The following is a 25377-nucleotide window of genomic DNA, read 5'->3' as shown; positions in this document are numbered from 1 at the left end:
TCCAACTGTGTCAATTGGTCTTTTGTGAATTTCCGTTTCACTTATCTGTTGATATTGGCAGTTATCTTCCGTTGCTCTATGAACTTCTCTCTGTTGTCTTGTGTCTTCTGTGAGTTCCACTTTAACCAGGCCATCTGCCTCTGCATTACCGCTTCTTCACATCTAGTTGTCCACCAGGCATGCTTCTTCTGTTTTAGTAATGGCGCAGTCTCTGTTGCTACTGTTACTAGATTTTTCCTCAATTCATCCCAATCTCTGCATTCTATTCTTTCCAATTTCTCTGTAAACTGTTTGCAAGTTGCAATTTTTTCTAAATCAAAGTAAGTTTAACTGACTTGGTTCTTTTAGTGTTCCTAGGTAGAAATTTCAGCTTTATTTTGGAGAGGTAGTGGTCGGAGTCCAAATTCGCTCCTCTTAACACTCTTACATTCTGGATCTCTCTATGGGCTTTGCTTGCAATGGCAACATGATCTATCTGAAATTCCCCTAAGAGGTTGTTGGGTGACGTCCAGGTCTTCTGTTTCCTTGGTAGTCTCTTAAAGGCCGTTGACTTCATTACAAGGTTGAAGGCTTTGCAGAGTCCCACTAGACGCTCCCCATTTCTATTTGTTCGTAAGTGAACTGGGTATTCTCCCACAATGTCTCTAAATTTGCGCTCTTTCCCTAACTGTGCGTTGAAGTCCCCGAGTAGAATGATTGTATGACGCTCTGGGACTTTGCTGATGATGTCCTCTAGTTCTTCCCAAAATTTGTCGGTACTTTCAGGGTTACGTTTATTGTCCTCATTGATAGGTGCGTGAACATTTACTGCAGTGTATATCTTGTTTGAGCACCGGAAGGTTAGAAGGGACACTCGACTATTGGGCGAGTCGAAGTCAATTACCGAGTCCAGTATCTTATGGCTTACAATGAACCCAGTCCCCAGGTGTGGCACATTCTTCATTCTCCTGCGCCCTACCTTTCCCTTAAAAATACGGTACCCCTGCGAATCAAAGGCATTCTCATCTGTATACCTGGTTTCCTGTATTGCTGTGAGTAGTATCTTGTGGTGAGTCAAAGTATCAGTTAAATGCTTCAGTTTGCCTAGCTTAAGTAGTGAGTTGATGTTCAATGTGGCGAAATAGTTATGTTCCTTATATCGGATCTTATTGCTAGTAGTTCCAGGACGCTCCGACTCGTCCTCAAAGCATGTTGGTGTGGGCTCCCCAGAATCCGAAGGCCTACTAACACCGCCAAAGGCGGAGGTGGATTTGATACCACCTGGGGTAGTTACTTCCGTGAGTTTGTCCTCCATGCTTTAGTTGAAAATTGTCTTAGGAGACCAGAGGTTAAACCCCCTGATCGAGATACTACCGAGGTTGTGAGCTCCGGTAGATTTTTTTTAGGGTTTTCTCCCTTAGACTGGTTGCCTTCCCAGGCTTATAATGGAGACCAATCTTCCCCACAGCGGTTCTTCCGCCTTCCTTGCCGTTGGATGATGTAAACCATCTTCGTCCGCCTCAGAAGCCGTTGACCGTTTTTCTCTTTAGTTTATTATATTTTCACAGACCACCAAGATGGCTCCCAGCAGTAGGCTAAGATCTGTTGCCTTAGAAACGCCTTAATGGAAGAGTGGAGTTATACATCTAGTTATTAGTATCTATGGAGACCAAGAAAATTTTGCAAGTGGGTGGTTGTTAGGGCAAGGTTAGCAACCAAATTACACTCTTAGCATGTTATGTGTGGAGAAATTGTAGTAAAATCCAAGATGGAGGTACTTAGGGCCATAAAATAAAACAAAATTATGCCCTCAAATCAATTAAAATAAGCTCCAGACTTCCAAGAAAACACGTTCACACAACCACCACACCTATTAAATGCTCAAACACTCCCCGACACCCACCAACTCCACACAGAACGCGAGAAAAGATGTCAATATCTCGGAGCTCCACCACACATGACTTCTTCCAGTGAGTACCATTATTATTATTATTATTATTATTATTATTATTATTATTATTATTATTGGTAGCCGGCCCCGCGGTGTAGGTGCAGCGTGCCTGCCTCTCACCCGGAGGTCCAGGGTTCGATTCCCTGCCAGGTCAGGGATTTTTACCTGCATCTGAGGGCTGGTTCGAGGTCCACTCAGCCTACATAATTACAATTGAGGAGATGTCTGATGGTGAGATGGCAGGCCCGGTCTGGAAAGCCAATAATAATGACCGAGAGGATCCGTTGAGCTGACTACACGATACCTCGTAATCTGCAGGCCTTTGGGCTGAGCAGTGGTCGCTTGGTAGGCCATGGCCCATTGAGGCTGTTGCGCCATGGGTTTTTAAATTTTTATTAATGGTTGTCAATCTTAACATAGTTAAATATAGTCAAACGTCACTTTTTATACTATAACTAAACATTTAATATGGCGTATATGATCAATGAAGATTTTAAATTCACAACACTGAATATTTGTAAAAACGTCAGATGTTTCAAACTGATTATCGGTGATCTCTAAACTATATTATAGGTCATTCACATGTCTGAATATTAGGGAAGAATTGCACACAAAATGCTCTCATTTTCAGAGCTGTGAAGTAATTGTGTAAAGGTAATCGGATTGCTTTTAACGATTACATTTGATGGAAAATGTTACTTTCTTTTGTTAAGTGTTACGAAAAGTTTTTCTTATTTGTAATTTAGCTGATGAGATAAAATTGTGCCGGGCTCAGCAGTTCAGACTTACAGCACTGGGCTTCTGACCCCAACTTGGCAGATTCGATCCTGGCTCAGACAGGTGGTATTTGAAGGTATCAAATACGTCAGCCTCGTGTCAGTAGATTTACTGGCAAGTTAATGAGCTCCTGCAGAACAAAATTCCGGCACCTCGGCATTTCCGAAAGCCATAAAAGTAGTTATTGGGATGTATTTATTTACTCAAGATTATAAACGAATCTTCGAGTCTTTCAACTTCAACCGACCATCAGTGTGCCATTATCGAATCAAATAAGACAGGCGTGATCATGATATCATTGAAGAACAGAGCAAATCGTACATCCTCGGGTTACGTAGGCCTACTGTGCTGTTCCTCAGCACCATCTGTGCTTGTACCGGTTTGACATTGGACCGGCAGCCTGTCACCCAGCCCTGCGTGCTATGCCATACAGTGACATGTACTATGCCATGTTCCTCAGCACCATCTGTGCTTGTACCGGTTTGTCACAGGACCGGCAGCCTGTCACCCAGCCCTGCGTGCTATGCCCTAGGCTATGGCTGTACCACGCTCCTCATTTCAATCTGTGCTTGTACCGGTTTGTCACTGGACCGGCAGCCTGTCACCCAGCCCTGCGTGCTATGCCATACAGTGACATGTAGTATGCCATGTTCCTCAGCACCATCTGTGCTTGTACCGGTTTGTCACAGGACCGGCAGCCTGTCACCCAGCCCTGCGTGCTATGCCCTAGGCTACGGCTGTAGCACGCTCCTCATTTCCATCTGTGCTTGTACCGGTTTGTCACTGGACCGGCAGCCTTTCACCCCGTTCTGCATGCTATGTTCTAGGCTGTGGCTATGCCATGCTCCTCAATTTCATTTGTGCTTGTACCGTTTGTCACTGGACCGGCGGCCTGTCACCCCGTCCTGCGTGCTATGCCCTAGGCTATGGCTATACCATGCTCCTCAGCTCCATCTGTACTTGTACCTGCTTGTCACTGGACCATCAGCCTGTCACCCCGGCTTGTGTGCTATGCGGTAGGCTATGGCTATGCCATGCTCCTCAGCTCCATCTCTGGTTGGACCGATTTCTTACTGGATCGGCCACGTGTCACAGCTCCAGTCATGACACTGGATAAGTTGGAGCAGTGACATATTATTTGTGGACCATCACTCCTCTAGTTCCCACAGTTCCTTCACGAGAGATGTTGAAAGTGATCACCATTTCCTTTCAGGCATAAATTTACACGCTTACACATGTTTTGCGACTCTTTTCTCAAAGTTGCTGGTGTTATTTCTCCAATAAATTTACAATTTGTTTCTCTGAGTTCATTTAAGTAATGCGGATTATCTCTGTATATTCCTTCTTTTAAACACCCCCACATTAATTCTGGAGAGGTTAAATCTGGCGAACGAGAAGACGAAAGCTTTCTTGAGATTTCTTGATCGCCAAAAAAACTCAACATCGCCAAGGTCGTGTTAGCATGACAAGTGGTGCCATATTGCAGGGACCAGTAATAGCGCTCATCCTCTTCCAATAAAACCAGGAATTGTTCCACAATGTCCCTGTATACGGCACTATCAACTCTTGTGTCAGAAACAGAGACCCAAAGATCTTTTTGCGCGATATTGCGCACCAGAAGCCGATTTTTCAGATTGAAGCGGGTACTTCATGCAAGACATGTTGCTTTTCGGTTGCCCAAATTTTGGTGTTCTGGGAGTTAATATAGCCACTGAAGTGGAACCATGCTTCATCTGTGAAAACAGTATAGTTCAGAAAGGCTACCGTTCGTATTAAGGTACGGAACTACTGGCAGTAACGGCGACGTTTCTCTAAATCAGGCGGCTTCAGCTCTTGGACGGCTTCGACTCGATGCGAGCATAGCTTTGCCACTTCCAGCGCTTTATGTGTGGACACAATTGATGCTCCGAGTTCTAGTGACAAGCGTCTTGCAGATTTCGGCGGAGATCTCTCAATGTGCTACCGAACATTACGAACGAAGCTGTCAATAATTAATTTAGGTCACCCACATTGTTTTCTATCGTCCACGGAGCCCGTGCCGCGAAACCTGGGTGCAAGATCATACAAGGAAGATTTGCCCAGTAAGAGTTCATCAGGAAATCGAAATCTCAATTTTTCCACACTACCATCACAACTTTTGCACTCAAAATAAGTCTCCAGTAAAGCGACCCGTTGTGCGCACGTAAAATGCGTTGACGCCCACTTGACTTTGTACGTCTCACTCTGTGCAAGGCAATAGCTGCACTGTTCTGACAACAGTACAACCGATTCTACAATGTCTGACAACGTCCCACAACCAAGCTTGCCAACTTATTCCGTCAGATACGTGAGTTACGATTCTTCAAATTCAGAGTCCGGTGACTTTACAAACGCTCTGTATAACCCTTTTTCTTGCCTGTGTTATCAGTAGCACCAATATATATGTAAGTTTACGCATAAATAACTTATTTATTTGTTTATTTTTATTCATTTTTCTTGATGAAGTCATGTTACATTTTCAGGTTCTGGAGCTGCAAATTATTTCTGACGCTACCGACCAAAGAATGGAGCCTCTCCTGCCGAAAGATGGAAAATAGTCGTAGTTTTTAGATTTGTGTTTAAAGTAGAATAAGATATTAATAATATTTGTACATAAATTGGATTGAACTGATAGATTATTACGTTTTATACTGCCAAACACTTTAAAATATACTCGATATATTATGTAATTAATTATAATTGATTAATATTAAATAATTTTATTAATTAGACCGTTCACCGCAACCACAACGAGCTAGTAGATTGAATTCCCCTATGACATTAGGGATGCTACATCTAATGCAAAAAATCCAAGCCTTCTGCCAACGTTATCCTATAAGCACTTCCAGTCTAACTTCGGTGTGAATTGTGTTCATGAATGAGTATAATAATGGTTGTTTATTGTAACGTGCCACAGAACATAGTCGTGGTCATTTATTTTTGGGTTATGCATAATTTAAATATGTATATCGTAGCTCATTTAGGGATTGTAATATGGACATATACACTGCCTGACAAAAAAGGTTAGGCACCCAGAAGGAGTGGTTAAAACTGAAAGAAACGATATAATTATCCTGAAAGACCATGTGCCTTTATTGAACTAATTACAATATGTGATGAAAGAGATAAAGTCAGTTGGCAGTTACGGGTGGAATGTTGGAGCCAGTTTAGTAGGGTGTTTCATCCCCCCCCCCCGGCCCACCCGACCGAAATGCATTCTCTTATGTGGTTCGGAATGGTTTCAAACAGCCTATGGATCCTCTCCTGACGCAAGTTCGTCCACAATTGTTGCAGCTATCCCTCCACATCTCGCAGGTTGGTACTGGGACGGAGTCCCCTTCCAATGTCATCCCACACGTGTTCAATGATGGAGAGGTCCTGGGATCTTGGTGGCTACGGGAGGACCTCAACATAGTATAGGCAGTCCATAGACACATGTGCTGTGCGAAGATTATCTTGTTGGAACATGGTCCCAGGGTGCTGTGTTATGAGGGGTAGGACGTTCGAACGCAGAATGTCTGTGAGGTATCGCTGTGCCGTCAAAGTCTGCCGAAGCACTATCAGAGGTGACCTGAACATATATCCCATGGCTCCCCACACCACGATGCCAGGGATTACGCCTGAGTGTCTTTCCACAATACTGGCAGGGACTGCCATCTGCCCTCGACGCGGCCAAACCCCCACCCGATGGTCATCGGAGGTTATGGAGAAGCGGGACTCATTACTGAACATGATGCGACGCCAGTCGTCCTCTGTCAATGCCTCCCGGGCAAGGCACCAGTCCAGACGAAGGCGTTGGTGTTCTGGTGTCAATGGCAACCGACGCATGAGGCATTAGGACCCTAATACGGCAGTTGTGAGTCGTCAAGGCACTGTGTGGGAACTCACAGGATGTTGTAGAGTCTCCAGAACATATTCGCTGATGGCGGGTGCCGAAGTTATAGGATCCCGCAATGCCTGGCGCACCATACGACGGTTCTTCCCCAGCATGGTGTTTTTTGGTCGACCCGAACATGCACGAAGTGATTCGGTGCCCTCATGTACCCGTTGAGTCCAACATCGGGCCAATGTGACATCTGAATGCCTGACAACTGCACGATACCACCAACCAGCCTCATGCAGCCTCACAATGCGGCCTCTGTCAAATGCTGTCAGTTGGTGGATAGGCTGTCCAACGCGTCTGCGAGGCATCGCGGGTGCTTCGTACTGTACGTAGTCCTCTCTGCACGTCTTGCTTAAGTGTCTGACTCACAGCTGTTGACTGGAAACAATTTATCAACAACAGGACGGTGCCATCATGAATGCACTCTGGTGGGCGTTCTACTCATTACAGATCCTTGTAAATCTAATCATTTACTCATACATCAATGGTATTCTTGTATACCGAAATGGGATAATATTGGGCCACTTCTTATGGGTGCTTGACACTTTTTGTCAGACAGTGTATTTAGGCTTGGGGTCTGTCTGGAATTAAGAGTCATCAATTTCCCGAAATCATTGTAACCACGGCAACCAGTGTTTATCAGTAGTGACATTTTATCGTCGTGCTCTTTCTTCCTGTAACTAACAGCTTGAGAAAATCGCGTTCTCCGCCTCAGTCTAGAATTAAATTTATTGAACAGAACGCAAAACGAACCCAGGGTCTTGGAATAAGAGATATACACTCTACCTCTGCACCACAGGGACGTATACTACTACTACTACTACTACTACTACTACTACTACTACTACTACTACTACTAATAATAATAATAATGTTCTCCTCTGTGGTATAGTGGTTAGCGTGAATAGCTGCAATCCCCGGAGGCCCGGACACGATTCCCGGCTCTGCCACGAAATTCGAAAAGTGGTACGAGGGCTGGAACGGGGTCCACTCAGTCTTGGGAGGTCAAATGAGTAGAGGTGGGTTCGATTCCCCCCTCATCCATCCTGGAAGTGGTTTTCCGTGGTGTTCCACTTCTCCTCCAGGCAAATGCTGGTATGGTTCCTAACTTATGGCCACGGCCGCTTCCTTCCCTCTTCCTTGCCTGTCCCTTTCAATCTTAACATCCTTCCCGTAAGACCCCTGTTCAGCATAGCAGGCGAGGGCGCCTCAGCGAGGTACTGGTCATCCTCCCCAGTTGTATCCCCCGACCCAATGTCTCGTGCTCCAGGACACTGCCCTTGAGGCGGTAGAGGTGGGATCCCTCGCTGAGTCCGAGGGAAAACAGAACCTGGAAGGTAAATAGATTAAGAAATAATAATAATAATAATAATAATAATAATAATAATAATAATAATAATAATATCAGAATTATATTTACCAGGTCTAGAATTTTCATTCTCTCACTATTCATGAGCCCAACGATTTTTTACAATTGGTTTTACATCGCACCGTCACAAATTGGTCTTAATGCGATGATGGGATATTAAAGGGCTAGGGTTACGAAGAAAGCGACCGTGGCCTTAATTAAGGTACAGCCTCAGCATTTTCCTGGTGTGAAAATGGGCAAACCGGGTAAGTTGGCAGTGCGGTTAGGGGCGCGCATCTGTGAGCTTGCATCCGGGATATAGTGGGTACTAGCCTCTCACTGTCGGCAGCCCTGAAGATGGTTTTACCTGGTTTGAAATTTTCATACCAGGCAAATGCTGGCGCTGTACTTAATTAAAGCCACGGCCACTTCCTTCCCACTCCAAAGACTTTCCCATGCCGTCTTCCCCGTAAGACCTATTTGTGTCGGTGTGACGTAAAACAGTATAAAAGAGAAAATGGAAAACCACGCATAAACATCTTTAGAGCTGCCGACAGTGAGGTTCGAACCCACTATCTCCCGAATGCAAGGTGATAGCTACGCGACTTAAACCGCGTGGCAACTTACTACTTATCCTAAAACTATCCAAGGACAATACAGATTGTGATAGCGAGGCAATTCCCATAGGGTTACTAGTGTATAGGTGAATTTCTGGTGAATTGAGATATCACCAATTTTCGCTTCACTAGAGCAGTCTTTAGCATTTAACTAATGTTATTTATTTACTGAGACAGGTATTATTGGCGCATTATTTACTTTTATTATTTAAAAATTTATTGTTGTTATACTGAACTCGCTAGCGTCGATACTGAATTTTCTCTTTCGTATCCATAACAATCGGTTATTTAACACTGTCCCATTTATAGAACTGCATATTTTTTCTTACTTTCACGATTTATACTTCTAAGCATTTACTTTGCCTGTTTCTGACACAACCCCTATGTGGAACGGCACGCTTTAATTTTAAGATACTGTATAAGTTGTTTAGTAGAAACATCTTGATTTAATCTCGAAACAAAAAAGGTAGGGTTGCTCGTCAACGAGGAGAAAACAGAGGATACGGTAGGGCATTGCAATTTATAATGAAGAAATTAAAATGTAAGAATTTATTTTCTATTTTATTTATTTAATCCGTTTACCCTACAGGGTTGGTTTTTTGACGATACAACTGAGCAAGAGGACTAGTGCCTCGCTCTGCGGCGTCACCTTCTATGCTGAACAGGGGACTTATGGGGGACGGGAAGATTGGAAGGAAGAGACAAGGAAGAGGAAAGGAATCGGTCGTAGCCTTAAGCTAGGTACCATCCTGGTATTTTCCTGAAAGGAATTGGGAAACCACGGAAAAATATTTCGAGGATGGCTAAGGTGGAAATTGAACACACTGTAATCGGTTGACCTCCCGAGGATGAATGGACCCCGTTCCAGTTTTCATACCACTTTTCAAATTTTGTGGCAGGGCCGAGAATCGAATCCAGGCCTTCGGGGGCGTCGTCTGAACACACTAACCATTACACCACAGAGGCGGACACAACGAAAAATAAATAAGTTACTGAGTTACTTACCTTCAGGTTGGACGGAGTATTTCTGGTATTGCAGGAGTCTTCCTTTCTTTCCATCTTTCTTTCTTTCTTCCTTTCTTTCTTTCTTTTTTAATCTGCTTACCCTCCATGGTTGGTTCTCCCTCGGACTCAGCGGGGGATCTCGACGGTATTATGTTTCCGAAGCCTGGAGAGTCATTCGTTTTCACGTCCTTCATGCCTCTCTTCTTCCTTACGCCGATACCTACAAATTTTCGTAGTGTCGAGCCATTTCCATTTCCCTCTGTGATTAGTGTCAATTAGAGGATGGTTGCATAATTGTACTTCCTCTTAAAACAATAATCACGACCCCCCCCTGCCTAAAATAACCTTAAATAAGTGAATAAATAAATGCCGGGCCGAGTAGCTAGGATTGTAGAGAGCTGGCCTTCTGAGCCAACTTGGCAGTTTCGATCCTGGCACAGGGCGGTGGTATTTGAAGGTGCTCAAATACGTCAGCCTCATGCCAGTAGATTTACTGGCACGTAAAAGAACTCATGCGGGAAAAAATTCTGGCAGCTCGGTATCTCCGAAAATCCGTAAAAGTAGTTAGTGGGACATAAAAATAATAACATTATTAACATAAATAAATAAATAAATAAATAAATAAATAAATAAATAAATAAATAAATAAATAAATAAATAAATAAATAAATAAATAAATAAATAAATAAATAAATAAATAAATCTGTATGAATAAAATCGTAACGAAAGCTGTGAGCTTGCATCCGGAAAATAGTGCACATGAGGAAATCTTGTAGAAATGGATGATTAAAAAGGGAAATACCTTTTACAATTTGTTTTACGTCGCACCCGCACAGATAGGTTTTAGGGCGACGAGGGGATAGGAAAGGCGTAGGAGTGTGAAGGAAGCGGTCGTGGCCTTAAATAAAGTACAGCCCCAGCATTTGCCTGGTGTGAAAATGGGAAACCACGGAAAACCATCTTAAGGGCTGCCGAGAGTGTTGTTCGAACCCACTATCTTCCGGATGCAAGCTCACAGCTGTGGGACCCTAACCGTACGGCCTACTTGTCCGGTAAGGGAGATATCATTAACGGACTGTTTTACAGGCTAAGTCCAGGAGACATAGCCCAAAATATGTTGTACGTGGAGCAGATTCCTTATCTATATAAACAAAATCTTAAAGACCGTGTGTACCGAGCTTGATAGCTGCAGTCGCTTAAGTGCGTCTAGTATCCAGTAATCGGGAGATCGTGGGTTCGAGCCCCACTGTCGGCAGCCTTGAAGATGGTTTTCTGTGGTTTCCCATTTTCACACCAGGCAAATGCCGGGGCTGTACCTTAATTAAGGCCACGGCCGCTTCCTTCCACTTCCTAGGCCCTTCCCATCCCATCGTCGCCATAAGACATATCTGTGTCGGTGCGACGTAAAGCAAAAAAAAAAAAAAAAAAGAAAGACCGTGTGTCTCTACATTGACTATTCAGTTGAAATTTTCGTTCAGTTACCCGTTTCAGTTGTAATAATGCCCATCTGCATTATATTTTGGCTTTGGTATCTGTCTGTTTGCCTGAGTTGTTATAACTTGAAAACTACTTCATATTTAGAACCCACCTGTCTTTGGGTAGAGTTTTGGGTCAATGTGGTTTCTAAATCGTTGAACCGAAATCGTGATCTTTCACTCCCACAAAATATACACAAACAAACTTAACGGATTTCTGCCTGCTGTCACGTCATTGCATGATGGGTTACAGGGTTTAAGTAAAGGTACATTTTACTCTTTTCGATAGAAGAGAGGTTTTCGTCAGTGTTCAGCTACAGCGCCACTCCCGGTTTCGGATGAGCAACAACATGTAACCGAGAAGTATGGAGAACCACGCAAAACTTCAGACCAGGAGCTGTACCATTCAGAAAACTCTGTGATTATCCTCATTCTGTCTCCACTTTGTTCTGTTTCATCGTACTTCACGTTAGGCTACTGCCACTTGCTGTTGTATAAGAATATCAGTTTAACATTCCATATTGAACGATTGAATATAGGGATGTAGCTTCGCAGAAATTCATGAAGGAATCATGAAATCTATTACCAATTCCCGTGCGAAGAACGGCTTCATATGCTAGTAAATAAATAAATATCTGGCTCTATGGGTAAATGGTAAGCTTGCTTGTCTTTGGTCCAAGTGTTTCCGGGTTCGATTCCTGGCCAGCTCGGGGACTTTAACCTTCATTTGTTAATTGCGATGGCTCGGGAGCTGGGTGTATGTACTGTCTTAATAATTAGAATTCATCATAGGTAGGGGCCCATCCTCAAAGACTTGCAGATCTCCTATACGGCGTCATCTCTAAAGACCTTCACCAGGACTCTTCGGATGCCTCACGCCATTAACAATAAATAAATAAATAAATAAATAAATAAATAAATAAATAAATAAATAAATAAATAAATAAATAAATAAATAAATAAATAAATAAATAAATACCTACAGCCTGTTTTCAGTCATTCGTCCGGGTCAGGAATGGAATGAATGAAGTCCCTATCTAGCGGCGAGGATAGGAATTGTGTCGGCTGCCGATGCACTCCTCTGGGGCAATGATTAATGACTAACAGATGCAATTATATTAGAGTGTGTTGCTGGAATGAAAATTGACAGGCAAAACCAGAGTACCCGGAGAAAAACTTGTCCCGCCTTCGATTTTTCCAGCACAAATTTCACATGGAGTAACTGGGATTTGAACCACAGAACCCAGTGATGAGAAACAGGCGCACTGCAGCCAGAGCCACGGAGGCTCATGAATAAATAAATAAATAAATAAATAAATAAATAAATAAATAAATAAATAAATAAATAAATAAATAAATAAATAAATAAATAAATAAATAAATAAATAAATAAATAAATACCTACAGCCTGTTTTCAGTCATTCGTCCGGGTCAGGAATGGAATGAATGAAGTCCCTATCTAGCGGCGAGGATAGGAATTGTGTCGGCTGCCGATGCACTCCTCTGGGGCAATGATTAATGACTAACAGATGAAATTATATTAGAGTGTGTTGCTGGAATGAAAATTGACAGGCAAAACTAGAGTACCCGGAGAAAAACTTGTCCCACCTTCGATTTTTCCAGCACAAATTTCACATGGAGTAACTGGGATTTGAACCACGGAACCCAGTGATGAGAATCAGGCGCACTGCAGCCAGAGCCACGGAGGCTCATGAATAAATAAATAAATAAATAAATAAATAAATAAATAAATAAATAAATAAATAAATAAATAAATAAATAAATAAATAAATAAATACAATTTACTTCAGAATAAGCCAGGAGATGGTTTACTTACCTTCTTCACTGGATGGTATTGATCGCCAGTGAGCGGCACCAAAGTGAACCATATTAAATGTTGTTTTAAGAAAAAGTTTGATAACGCGTTAGTGTATAATTTTCCAGCCGATTGATTTAATAACCTACAATGTGTTAAAGTTAACTTTTATTAATTAGTTTTATATATACTGTACCGTGAAGTTTGATCATCGCTAACAGCTTTCAACTACAGAACAGAGTATAGCATAAGGTACGTCGGAGTGCGTATTCATTAATCTCTCTGTCACTACGGAGTAAGGTACGATGATTCAAATTCTAAGCAGAATGGGTCAATTAGGGAAAGCTCCGGACAGTACGTAATTTCTTTACAAGGGATATAATTGCTTAGTTTTATCGTCATTGACTTCCCACTGACGCGGTCAAGATTTGAATCCCAGGTGGTGATTATCATTCGAGGTGAAGGTGACGCTGATTTAAGTTTGAGTGAAAACATTCACTATATGCCAAGTATTCACACTAAGGACCGAGCCGGGTAGCTACGCGGTTTGGGTCACGTAGCCCTGAGGTTGTATTCGGGAGATGGCAGATTCGAACCCTTCTGTACGCAGGTCTGAATATGGTTTTCCGTGGATTCCAATTATCACAACAGGCAAAAACTGGGCTGGACTTTAATTAAATCAAAGATCGCTTCCTTCTTAATCTTAACCCTGTCCTATTTCACCGCCGCCACAAGATGACCCCTGTGGGTTGGGGGTGTTAGAATAATACACAGGATAACCCCTACCTGTCGTATAAGGCGACTGAAAGGGGCGCCATGGGCTCTTAACTTGGGAGCATGGGTTGGTGGCCACGGGGCACTTAGCTGAATCCTGGCACTGTTTTCACTTATTTGTGTAAGGCTCTTCACTTTCATCTGCTGTATCTTATCCGACGTCCCTTGGTCGACTCTTGTTCTTTTCCGACCGCAACGGTATTATGTATGGAGGCCTATGGAGTCTTTCATTTTCACGCGCTTGGTGGATCTTCTGTTTCTTTGAACGATACTTTCGTTTTTTGAAGTGTCGTATCCCTTCCATTTCTTCCCTCTGATTAGTGTTAGTAGAGGCTGGTTGCCTAGCTGTACTTCCTATTTAAACAACAACCACCACCACCACCACCACCACCACCACCACCACCACCACCACCACCACCACCACCACCACCACCACCATCATCATATAAAACATCTCTGTACCAAGCTCGATAGCTGCAGTCGCTTAAGTGCGGCCAGTATCCAGTGTTCGGGAGATAGTGGGTTCGAACCCCACTGTCGGAAGCAATGAAGATGGTTTTCCGTGGATCCCCATTTTCACATCTGGCAAATACTGGGGATGTACGTTAATTAAGGCCACGAACTCTTCCTTTCCACTCCTAGCAGTGGCGGCTGGTGCAGAAAATTCCCTCTCCAAAAATTAAAAATATTTAAAAACTTTTGTGGTTTTCAAGAGACTCTCCACTGAAAAATACGCAAACAACCCCAACACATGTACACATTCTTAATATAAAACTAATTAAACACACAATACCACCTGCAATGACGAAACATTCACGAACTTAGAAACACTTGGTGTGAGCGCGCAAAAATAGAACTTCTCAGTGTTACCAAAATCATTGAAATTAAACCAGCAACGGCGTAATGCTAAAATACATGTTATGTTGTTACAGTGAAATTTATAAACTAGACATTTTGTAATTAAAGGAAATCACAATACCGTGCCCTTATCTTGACAATGTAAGAAGTACAATTTGTATAGTTCATCGATTTACAAATGAGGCTATGGAATAAGCAAGTTGGGAGTGTTAAAAAGACCTGGCGGGAACAGCTGATGGCTAGCTCTACAGTGTTTTGTTTTTCCGTTTGCTTTAAGTGATCCCCTCTTAAATACTGCCGGTGAGTCCCGAGGGTGCCCAGCTGCCACGTTCGCATTTCGGTCGAAGTGTGTGGTCAGTGCTGCCTGTCTGTGGTCGAACGAATCGCTGTGAAGTGATGTCTTGGTGGTGTCGGCTGTTGTATCCACAGCACATCGGAAAAGTTGGCACGCATGCGCAAAAGTCAGAGTTCCTGCATTCTGGCAAAAACTGAGAAATTCTCGCTGAGTTGTAATCTCCACAGCACCAAGCGTGGAGTTACCTGGTTGTGAGGGGAGTTGAATTACTTGCTATTATTTGGGAGCCGTCTTTTTCAGTGCACTGTATTTGATTGTAGATAATATTATTAAAGTAATTTATTTAAAAATAGAAAATGTGCTGCAGCTCTTCAGCATGTAAGGTACGGCCGACCCTGACTCCTAGCCCTTTCTGGTCCCATCGTCCCTGTAAGACCCATCTGTGTCAGAACTCTCTGTGCCGGTGCGTAAAACCCATACAAAGACACACTAAAACTAATATAAATTTTTAATAATCCTATTTTCCTGAAAAACCATCTTCCTCCACTTTCGACAGGCCATTTTTATTGAGGTCGGTTCTTGATGTTGGTTGTCCCTCTTTCTTGGAGGAATGAATTCACTATTAGGTGTTTCAGTGGTGATTGGTAAGCGAAGTGAGTTGTACTCTTTGTATGTAGATGAGGAGAATCGTATTAAGACGAACACAAATGCCCAGTCCCTGAGCCATAATAATTAACTATATGGATGTAAAACACTTCAGCCCGGTCAGGAATAGAACCTGGGGTCCTATGGATCGAAGTTCAGTACCCCCGAAGATGCCAAAATTGTTGTGAAAATTTTGCAGAAAAATGTTGTTATCATAAGAGTAAGATACTACATCATTAACCAACTTGGAATGATTAGACTATGTTTGTAGGATGTGAATTCTACTCTTATAAACAACTAGGGAAATGAGGCGTAAGGTAGTTTCCCGTTGCTTCCGTTACCGAGCCAGAAGTTGCTATTACATATCTCTCTGCCTAGCCCACTGAAATCCATGCACTGACTGACCCTACGAGTGACCTCTTCACACCCTTCATAACAGGAACTGGTGCATAAGGAATAGTACTGTTGGAATCGCTGCCCAACCTGATACCTCAGTTACTTCAACATCGTCAAAGCCAAGGATGACACTGAGACAGGTCAATAAAAGTATCAAATTCGTGACAAATTTATTTATTTACTAGCAAAAGTACCCGATTTTCAGTGACGCCAAGGTGACGGAATTTCGTCTCCCAGGAGTTCTTTTACATGCCAGTAAATATACTGATACGAGGCTGCCAAATTGGGGTCAGGTAGGTATGTTTCTATGCATGGGAAAATATTCAACTCTCTGTTAGATGATTTATGGATAACTTTTAATTTTGTCGGGTAATAGCCAAATTTATCACCAATGATATTTTATATGCCGACATCTTACGATATCGAGTACCTAAAGGACTTTATTACGACCATCAAGTCCGGCTCCATGGCTAAATGGTTAGAGTGCTGGCCTTTGGTCACAGGGGTCCCGGGTTCGATTCCCGGCAGGGTCGGGAATTTTACCCATAATTGATTAATTTCGCTGCCACCAGGGCTGGGTGTATGTGTCGTCTTCATCATCATTTCATCCTCATTACCACGCGGAGGTCGCCTACGGGAGTTAAATAAAAAGTCCTGCACCTGGCGAGCCGAACATGTCCTCGGACACTCCCGGCACTAAAAGTCATACGCCATTTCACTTCATTTCATTTACGACCATCAACAGTCGAACTAATTACGCCGGATTTAAACCTGGGACGCTGTGATCTGGAAGCCAAAGTTTTTCCACTAATCTAGAGAGGGAGCATTTTTGTTATTGATTACAAGAGATTCGAACAGGCTGTGGCTAATTGAAATAATTAGTAGATAACATTTTCTAACTTAACAATTGTTTTACTCTACCGCTGAAGTCTTCTCTAAAAAGTTTTAACTTCTCAGACACACTTTTTTAAGAGTTCAGAAGTAGTTCAGAACTTATTCCTCTAAGTTAATAAATATTTTATATAATTACTTAGTTTTAACGACATGCAAATACTGTGTACGCTGTGAGTCGGGGCAAATCCCTTTTTATTATTATCAACTCTCGTATTATTCTGCGCATAAGCTAACTCTTACTTCCTTCTCTTTTCATTCACATTATACAGCAAGCTGCTTATTTCACACAGACAAGACTCGCGGGAGTTCTTCTCACCGTATTTCATTTTCTTTAATTAGGCTAAATAATAATATAGCTCCCACTGTCCCTACTGAGATCGCACAATATGGCGAGGCCTTTTTTTAAAACAAAAAAAGTACTGTGTGACAGTCGACTAGGAGGACTTTTCTGCCTGTTTGTGTTTGCGTTCATGTCTCGCGGGAGCTGAAAGCGATGTGGCCAGTTCAACTGTGATAAATCTCCATGACAAAGTATTGTTTACCAACTCCGCATGTTCTCACCTTTTACTAGTTTCCTCAAGAAAGAAACTAGTATTTTTCATCTTTATATTATTCCTGACACAGACTCTAGAGTGGAGTTGTGCTTTGAGGGGAGGTTAAAAGCGCGTGACTTCACCCTTGGGGATGAAGAAGATGTTGGAACCGTCATAGTACTTACACACGCATACTTCCCTTCTTAAATGTCAGCTAAGATACACGGCTGTTCCACTTTTCTATTTAAATTGCTACACTCAGCTGAAATGTGCCTGCCTTCTCGTGATGCATTGCTTTAATCCTTGCCACCAAACATCCCAAGGCGCCTCTTAAGCACCAAGTTGCAGGAAATTCGAGCTACACTTTTCATGTTTGTGATCGCTATGGCAAGGATTGCAAGGTGGAAAGTATGGTCAGTAAAGGGAGGGAAAAGGTTCTGAAAATGCATACAAAAAGGTACAAGAAAAGGTGTTGATAAAATAACTTTATTAAGGTTTAAACCAGTTACGTGAAATTTCCTTACCCCATTTTCTGGTTTCTCAAAGTTAATAAACGTCTTATATTGGATTACATACAACATTTTAATGATTTTGAGAGTCAATTGTAATAGTAACTTCGCAGACGACACATCGAAGAATTATGCTATCAGTTTGAAATAAATTACATCCTGAATTCTTCTGAAAGTGCACACAACTTCTCCTTCTTACCCTTAGGCATGGTTTTGTGTTGTGGAAGAATAGTTCTCGTCTTGACTGGCAAACACCAACACGGACAGCAAGAGAGTACACAGTCAACAGATGGAACCGTTAAATATATGCCAGTACTAACTGAACATAGTTTAATTGTTGCAGCGTTGAATTTGATTTCTCGGCTGCAGATTGGTCACTCTTGCTGGGATATGAATTAATGGTCGTTTCCATAAATCTGACAACGGCCGTAGCCATGTTGAAACACCGGATCCGGTGAGATCTCCGTAGTTATCCAACATTAGGCATGGTCAAGATTTGGATGGGTTGCCACGCGCTGTTGGTGGGTGGTAAGGGAATGGAGAAGCGGAAACGAACTGGCCACTCTACCGTACGTAAACTCCGGCTCAAGCACACCCCTGCGGAGGTTCGGACCTGCCTTCAGGAAGAATACACCCTTACCTTCCATAAATTATATTTTAGTATTTTATTGTCTATTGTTGACTTCTGATTCAACAAAATTTTAAAAATCTGTTCAGAAGGGAAAAAAATATGCTGCGTAATCTTTTAAAAACGCAGATAAAAGTGTGTGGAAAAAGGTGCTGAAGTATGAAATACAATATGATAATCTCCCAGAAAGATGCAAAAGGTGCAGAAAATTGTGTTTATTTCGCTTCATTTCATGTTCCCAAATATATATATTGCCTTACCTGTATAAAAATAACTATATTTTTGAAAAAAAATTGCTGAACCTTAAAATGCTTTCACTAGTGATCACTGATCATAAATAACACAGGGGAACAAACAACATTTTTCTGTCTGTTACATGAGATATTTTAACTATTTCTACAGGGTTTTTCACTCAAAGTGGTGCCCGCCGGCCAGCGCAGCGCAGCGAGTAGATGGGCTAACTGAAGTTTAGATGAGCACATGGCAACTCGCTGAGCTTGGGGCTGGGAGAGCGCCCGTGTGAATCTCATGTAAATAACAAGCACACATAATAACGCATAATCAAAGTACTGAAAAATAATTTTTCACCTTGTCATAGAAGATGCTAAAAATATCCTCCACCTGCATCTACACATTTCTGGCTTCATCTAAGGACATTTTCATTCATACGCATCTACCGGGATAGCCTCAATTTCTCTCGTGATATTTTGTTTGAGTTCATCTAGAGTGTGAAAATGGGAGTGTTGGCGGCATTAACTGCAGACAGGATAATAGGGCCTATAGTTTCTGAAACTACAATCACTGGGCAGAGATATAGAAATTATATTCTCGTACCATTCTTTAACAATTGACGGACAACGACAGGCAATCTGGATATTTTCGCAAGACTCGGCTACCGAGCGTACGGCTAACAAGTCGTTAAGTTTAATTGAGGAAATTTTTGACCACAGGGTAATTAATAAACCGTTGTGCCCCGTAAGATCCACAGATCTTACGGTTTGCGATTTTTATTTTCGGGGAAAATTTAAAAAATAAGTTTTATGCAACAAACCCTGAATATTGTGAATGAAACTATTGTCAGGCGAGACGGAATCATCTTACCCACACTTCATATCAAGCTTGGCTTGTTGAAGCTATTCGTGAAGGGTCTGAATACTAAATATTGTTTCTCTGGATTTCCTGATGACTTGTTCTGTCTCTCTCCAATTTTAATTAAGTGGCTGGAAATCTCGGACTTTAAAATGTAACTTTGTCTTCTGTCAATTGTATATAGTTTGCAATTACCATACTACTAAATAAATAAGTGTAAAATAAAAATATTTAACAATAATAAAATCGTATTGTATGAAACACATTGTTCCTGCTTTTACTGGTACTCGAGAAAATAAAATCAGGTGTGTTTGATGGTCCTCACATTCAATCCTTTATACGTGACGAGGAATTTGTCAGGAAGATGGATCAAAAGGAGAGAGCAGCGTTGATGTCTATGTATCAATTATTAAGAGCTTCCTTGTTAACAAGAAGGCAGAAGAAAACTGTGTAAATCTGCTTCAAAGGATGCTAAAGGCATTCTGCGATCTTGGGTGCACTTTATGAATACCCATCTGGATCACTTTCCCAAAAACCTTGGGGACGTTGGCGATGAGCAGGAGGAACGCTTCCATCAAGACCTGATGATAATGGAAGAGCGTTATCAAGGGCGATAGGCAGGAATATGATGGCAGACAACTGCTGGAGCATCAAACGATACTGTCCAGGGCAAGTCCAAGGAACGCAAGAGTTTAAAGCGAAAAGAACTTGCCTGACTGAGATTTACATGTCCTCTATGTCACATTGCTGCTTTAAATAATTAATTTAATATCTTCCGTCTGTATGTACATATCAATGCCATAGTTAAGAAAATTATATGTTTTTATTTTATAATGTTTTACATCATATTTATTCTCAAAGTATGTTATTTTAATCCTTTAAATTTCAAAACTGTGTGCATAATTGTGCTCCAATGCATATCTTATGACTTATGTTATCGCCACGAAGGTGATCACGATAATATTCCACATTTGTAATTTGATATAAACGCTGAAAAATTCGAGAATTTTACATTAATATGCTACAAGCAGAGAGATGCGCATCTTGGTATTTCATCCATTTAATGTATTTAATGTTTTCAATGTATTTTGTTTATTTTTGAGTAGTTTATCATAGCCTGTTTTTTGATTTTGAGACTTTCATTACTCTAATAAAAATCTTCTAAGTAAACGAGTCATAAACTTACCAAAAAGTCATAAAATTTTTGACATTTTAGGTACAATATCTAAAAGCATTTTAAGAAATGTGGACTTGAGATTTTTACATGTTATTCTACCGTTATTAGTTGACCTTGGTAAGTAAATTCAACTTTCTAACTTAAATGTTTTTCAGTGAAGAAAATAATTACCTTGCACAAAAAATCTGCCAAAATCCTACAAATAAAAAAAAATCTTTGAATCTATTAAACCTAATTGCATAATTTTACTTATCAGAAGTCATTATTACATGCCAAAAGTATGGTCCTAATTTCAGATTTCTATGCCTGACAGTTCCTAAAAAATGTACCTATCTTTACAAAATATAGTATTGTAAAAAACTTATTAAAACATAAAACTTAGTATTACAACTTACTTCAGTGCATTCCTGAAGAATAGTCATCATTATCTGCTTCAGATGATTCATCTTCCTTCCTTTTTCTTCTTTATGCAATCCTGCCTTCCTTTGATGAGGCCTTTCAGCATATTTTACTCGATCTTAATCGATTCGACTCAAAGTTGTTGTGGTGTTATGATCTGGTTCTATGCCAATTGCCTTCAAAACTTTAATTCTCCCCATTGTAACCTCATTGAATGTGATAACAGCATCACATACACCAATAACTATTGCACTATATTCTATGAAAACGGTTTTTGGTAGGCAATTATTAAAACTTTTATTTACCTTTTGAGTCTACCCATGTAGACATTTTTTTCAACAGTTTCTCTTCACTGAGATCTCTGAAAATATGCGTAATGGCTTCTATCACAGTACTAGGAAGTGTGTATTTGTGCTGATAACTAATACCACCTGCTAAAGCTATCTGGAAACCACACCATGACTCCTCACCTTTGGGGCACAACAGATGTTGTGGGTATGACTCAGTAGATGCCTTATGTAAAAATATTTCCCACCCAGCTTACCTCATATCCATCAAATTGTGAGTATTTCTCCTGATAACTGACCCATAGTAAGACTGAATCAAGTCTATTTCTGAATCAGTTAACCTACCAGCACCACCTTTTTGGTTTTTTGGTCATGCAACACTTTACCTTTCAAGTCTCTTTTTAGTTCCTAAGTCTGGCATCCATTCTTTTCTGCACATGCCCTATACATTCAAATTTCTCTATGCATACATTAGGGCCATAAGGCTACGCTTCACTGACTAACTTACATCGTTTGGAATCCCCATCTCCTAGGTAATTCACAAACTGCACTCCTCTCTCATCAACTGATCGAAAGAAGATTTCTTTAGCACCAGCTGCTTCCATGTCCGCACTGGAGCCTTCATAGTTCTTTATACAATAATGATCCTTGATGTTTAACTCGCACCCTCTGCAGAATTTTGTGAGAATTTGAAAGTCCAATACCTTACCTGTGTCGCTAGATGTGACAGCAACTACTCCATGAGAGGAGGTGTGGCCTCGCTTCTGCCATATCCTATCTAATCCCACAGTAATGTCATTATCACCATTATTTTCTTGGATAGCTTCTGTTGTTGCAGTTATCATTGTTTCATTACTCACTTCATGCAGATTTTTCTTTCAAATCCCATAGTAATTACTAAATTTCTTAGGTGGAGGGGGTAAGTCTAACATTTCACAGAGACTCTACAGCTTTCTTCCCGTTCCCTATGCAACGCATGCCATACGCCATTCTTAAATTTATATTAAAATATATATCTGCAATTATTCCTGAAGTCCCAGTTGACTTATTTATGTTACAATCCTGACAACTAATAACCAGTTTAGAAGTAAGTCCTTTCCTAATACTAGTAACTTCAGTAATAAACAAAGTCTTCACATTTACAGCAGGTGTTATTGCTAATGAATTTTGATAAAACTGTACATTAACAATAATATTACCCTTACCAGTACTATTCACAGAATCACTGTCAACAACTTTTTCACCCAAATACGTCAGTTTCCTACTTGAACAGCTTGGAATATTTAGGCTTACACTATACTTCGACTACTTTGTTCTTGCAGGTTAGAATGAACACGAGGTTCACAATTGTTTACTTTAGTACATTTATTCCCTTGGAATTTACATTTTGTGTACACACTACCGACTCTAGGCATTATCACTATTTTATAACACCACTTATAGCGTGAAGATGAAACCAAGGTGCAACAAAAACCTTTTATAACTTCAAATGGACCAACTTGTTTACTCACACAAACACAGAACACAAAACAAAATAAAACGTAGCGGCGCATACCCAGACTATAACAGCCGGGCTGAGTGGCTCAGACGGTGGAGGCATTGGCCTTTTGACCCCAATTTGACAAGTTCGAACCTGGCTCAGACCGGTGGTATTTGAAGGTGCTCAAATACGTCAGGCTCGTATCGGTAGATTTACTGGCACGTAAAAGAACTCATGCGGGACAAAATTCCGGCACCTCGGCGTCTCCAAAGACCGAAAATAAAATAAATTTATATATAGACTACATCAGACTAGCCAAAATGAAAAAAATCAACAAAATAGTAATAACGTTTATCACCATAGGGGGAGGAGAAATTTAGATCAGAGTGCCATGGGTCGTGGCATGACTGAACTTACAGAGACGCACAGTCCTTTTAAATATTTTTTAAGAACTAAATATGCACAAAAAATATAAAAATGTATACCATTTTGTTCAGAAAACTTAGAGGAGAAATGTATACAATAAAAAAACCAAACTGGATTGTTGGATCCTTTCACACTTCCCAGTTGCCTTAAAACGAATTGAAAAAAACTAGCTTACAGGGGTGCAGGTGCAAATTAGTTAGGAACATATGTTTTTATCAATGCAATAAAAATTGTGTTCCCTGTGTAATCTTATAACTTTTGTTAGATGTCCTATTCTTCTTCCTTAAGCCTAAAATTCTCAATTGTGCAGGTATCGCCTCGCCTGAAGAAATACCTGATACCCCGCAATCCTCTCATACAGACGCCGTAAAAATATGCAAGACGGCCAGGATCGGGATGCAGGATAGTACGGGAAATAATGGGAGTAGCGTGAGGAAGACGAAGAAGATGACCTGGGTTTCACAACAGGACGGGAGGGAATTACAGAGCTCTAATCGCTACAGACGTGGAATACTTCGAAGAAATCAAGCAGATCTGCATTTAAAAACTCATTAACAAAAGTAATAGAGTGATGTCGAAGTGGGATATTGCAAGGATTATTAGATTAAATTTACAATTAAAAAACCCTAGGTACACATAGACCATGAATGTCTTTGGACTGGTAAGGTACCTGCTGCCCATTCAGGTGACCAGAGCGACACATGGTCAGTGAGCAACATCTTCAGCCAAATGCTTATCTCCAGTGACCGGGTCCATTGCCTCTCATACCTGATAGTTCCTCAGTTGGTATTGCGAGGCTCGATGAACTCCAGGCTAGCCTTCCGTCTAGAATTCACTCCTTGAGCTTGCCAGAATTCGAAAATATAGGCAATAATAATACGGTATACCAATTATTATTAATATTGTTATCTTTGTTAACCCAAGATTCAATTGATATTTGATCTTCTATCGAAATGTGTAATGAAGATACGATTGTACTCCGAACTCTCGCAATACATATAGAGATGTGCTGAACTCATTTAGTTTTATTTTAACTCGGGACGTAGAATATTTTTGTACCATAAAAGCTGATTTTGCTATAACGTTACAAGCGAAAGGTCTTAGAGAAGGATTAGATAACTGGCTACAAATGTGGGTGTGGTTGTACCTTAACAAGGCTGCGGAGTAAACTGTTAAAGCTGATTGAATTAAAGCGTTGAAAGTTCTCGTGTGAGCCTCGTAAAAGGCACTGAGCTTAAGCTCTGACTAATTAAGGGTCACCAGGCTTTAAACGAAACCCACCTAATCAAATTTCCATGGCGTATATAAAGTTATGTTCATTTTACACGATGTGGATTAAAGATAATTGGGTTATTTTCTATTTAATAACCTAACACACTCGACGGAATTTCTTGATTGTTAATGCCCGCAAGTGTGCTAGTACAAGTATGACGTTATCTCACAGCGAGCTCGTTTTGAAATGAAGTCTGAATGCTTTATTTTAATCATTTGGTAATGGTGAGTGTATGTTCATAAAAAGTTTGTGAACAGCAATGATTGACAGAGCATTCACCTCAGTTTTGTTATCGTTCAGCTGGGATAGAGTTGTAACACCCAGTTACATTTGTACCTAGGCTAAGTGAAAAAGGCTCTCAGGATCAGTCAATAATATCTGTCGAAAATCACTGTTAGAGGCACAAACCTCCATGAGTCTGGGAGTGATAGGATGGGAAGGAAGTTAGAGTAAGCGGTAACTACTGTTGTTTTGTTCACCTCAGACCTTAATTAGAATTACAATTACGAGGACCCGATGTGAACACTTCCGTAGCAACTAGCGAAGTGAATATTCCCAAGATCTCCTTCACTCTGCAGCACATGGACCCGCTCTCATAAACAATCCCCAGTTAAATCCATTCAGGCTCAATGTTGGAAACATCCTAGGGATATAAGCCACGAATTGTAGGTATACAAAATATAATAAAATATGAGAGTATATTATTTATTTATTCTAAAAAATTACAATTCTTTTCTTAATTATCGTTATCCGACCGAGTAGATTAGCAGTTTGCCGTTTTTTCCACTACGAGTGCTAATGTGAGTCGATGCAGTGTTTCACTTAAGCCCTTATAACTACATTCG

The sequence above is a fragment of the Anabrus simplex genome, chromosome 3 (assembly GCF_040414725.1).
Source record: "Anabrus simplex isolate iqAnaSimp1 chromosome 3, ASM4041472v1, whole genome shotgun sequence".
Taxonomy (NCBI): Eukaryota; Metazoa; Arthropoda; class Insecta; order Orthoptera; family Tettigoniidae; genus Anabrus; species Anabrus simplex.
The sequence above is the reverse complement of the archived record's forward strand: the minus strand, read 5'-3'. Positions refer to the sequence as shown.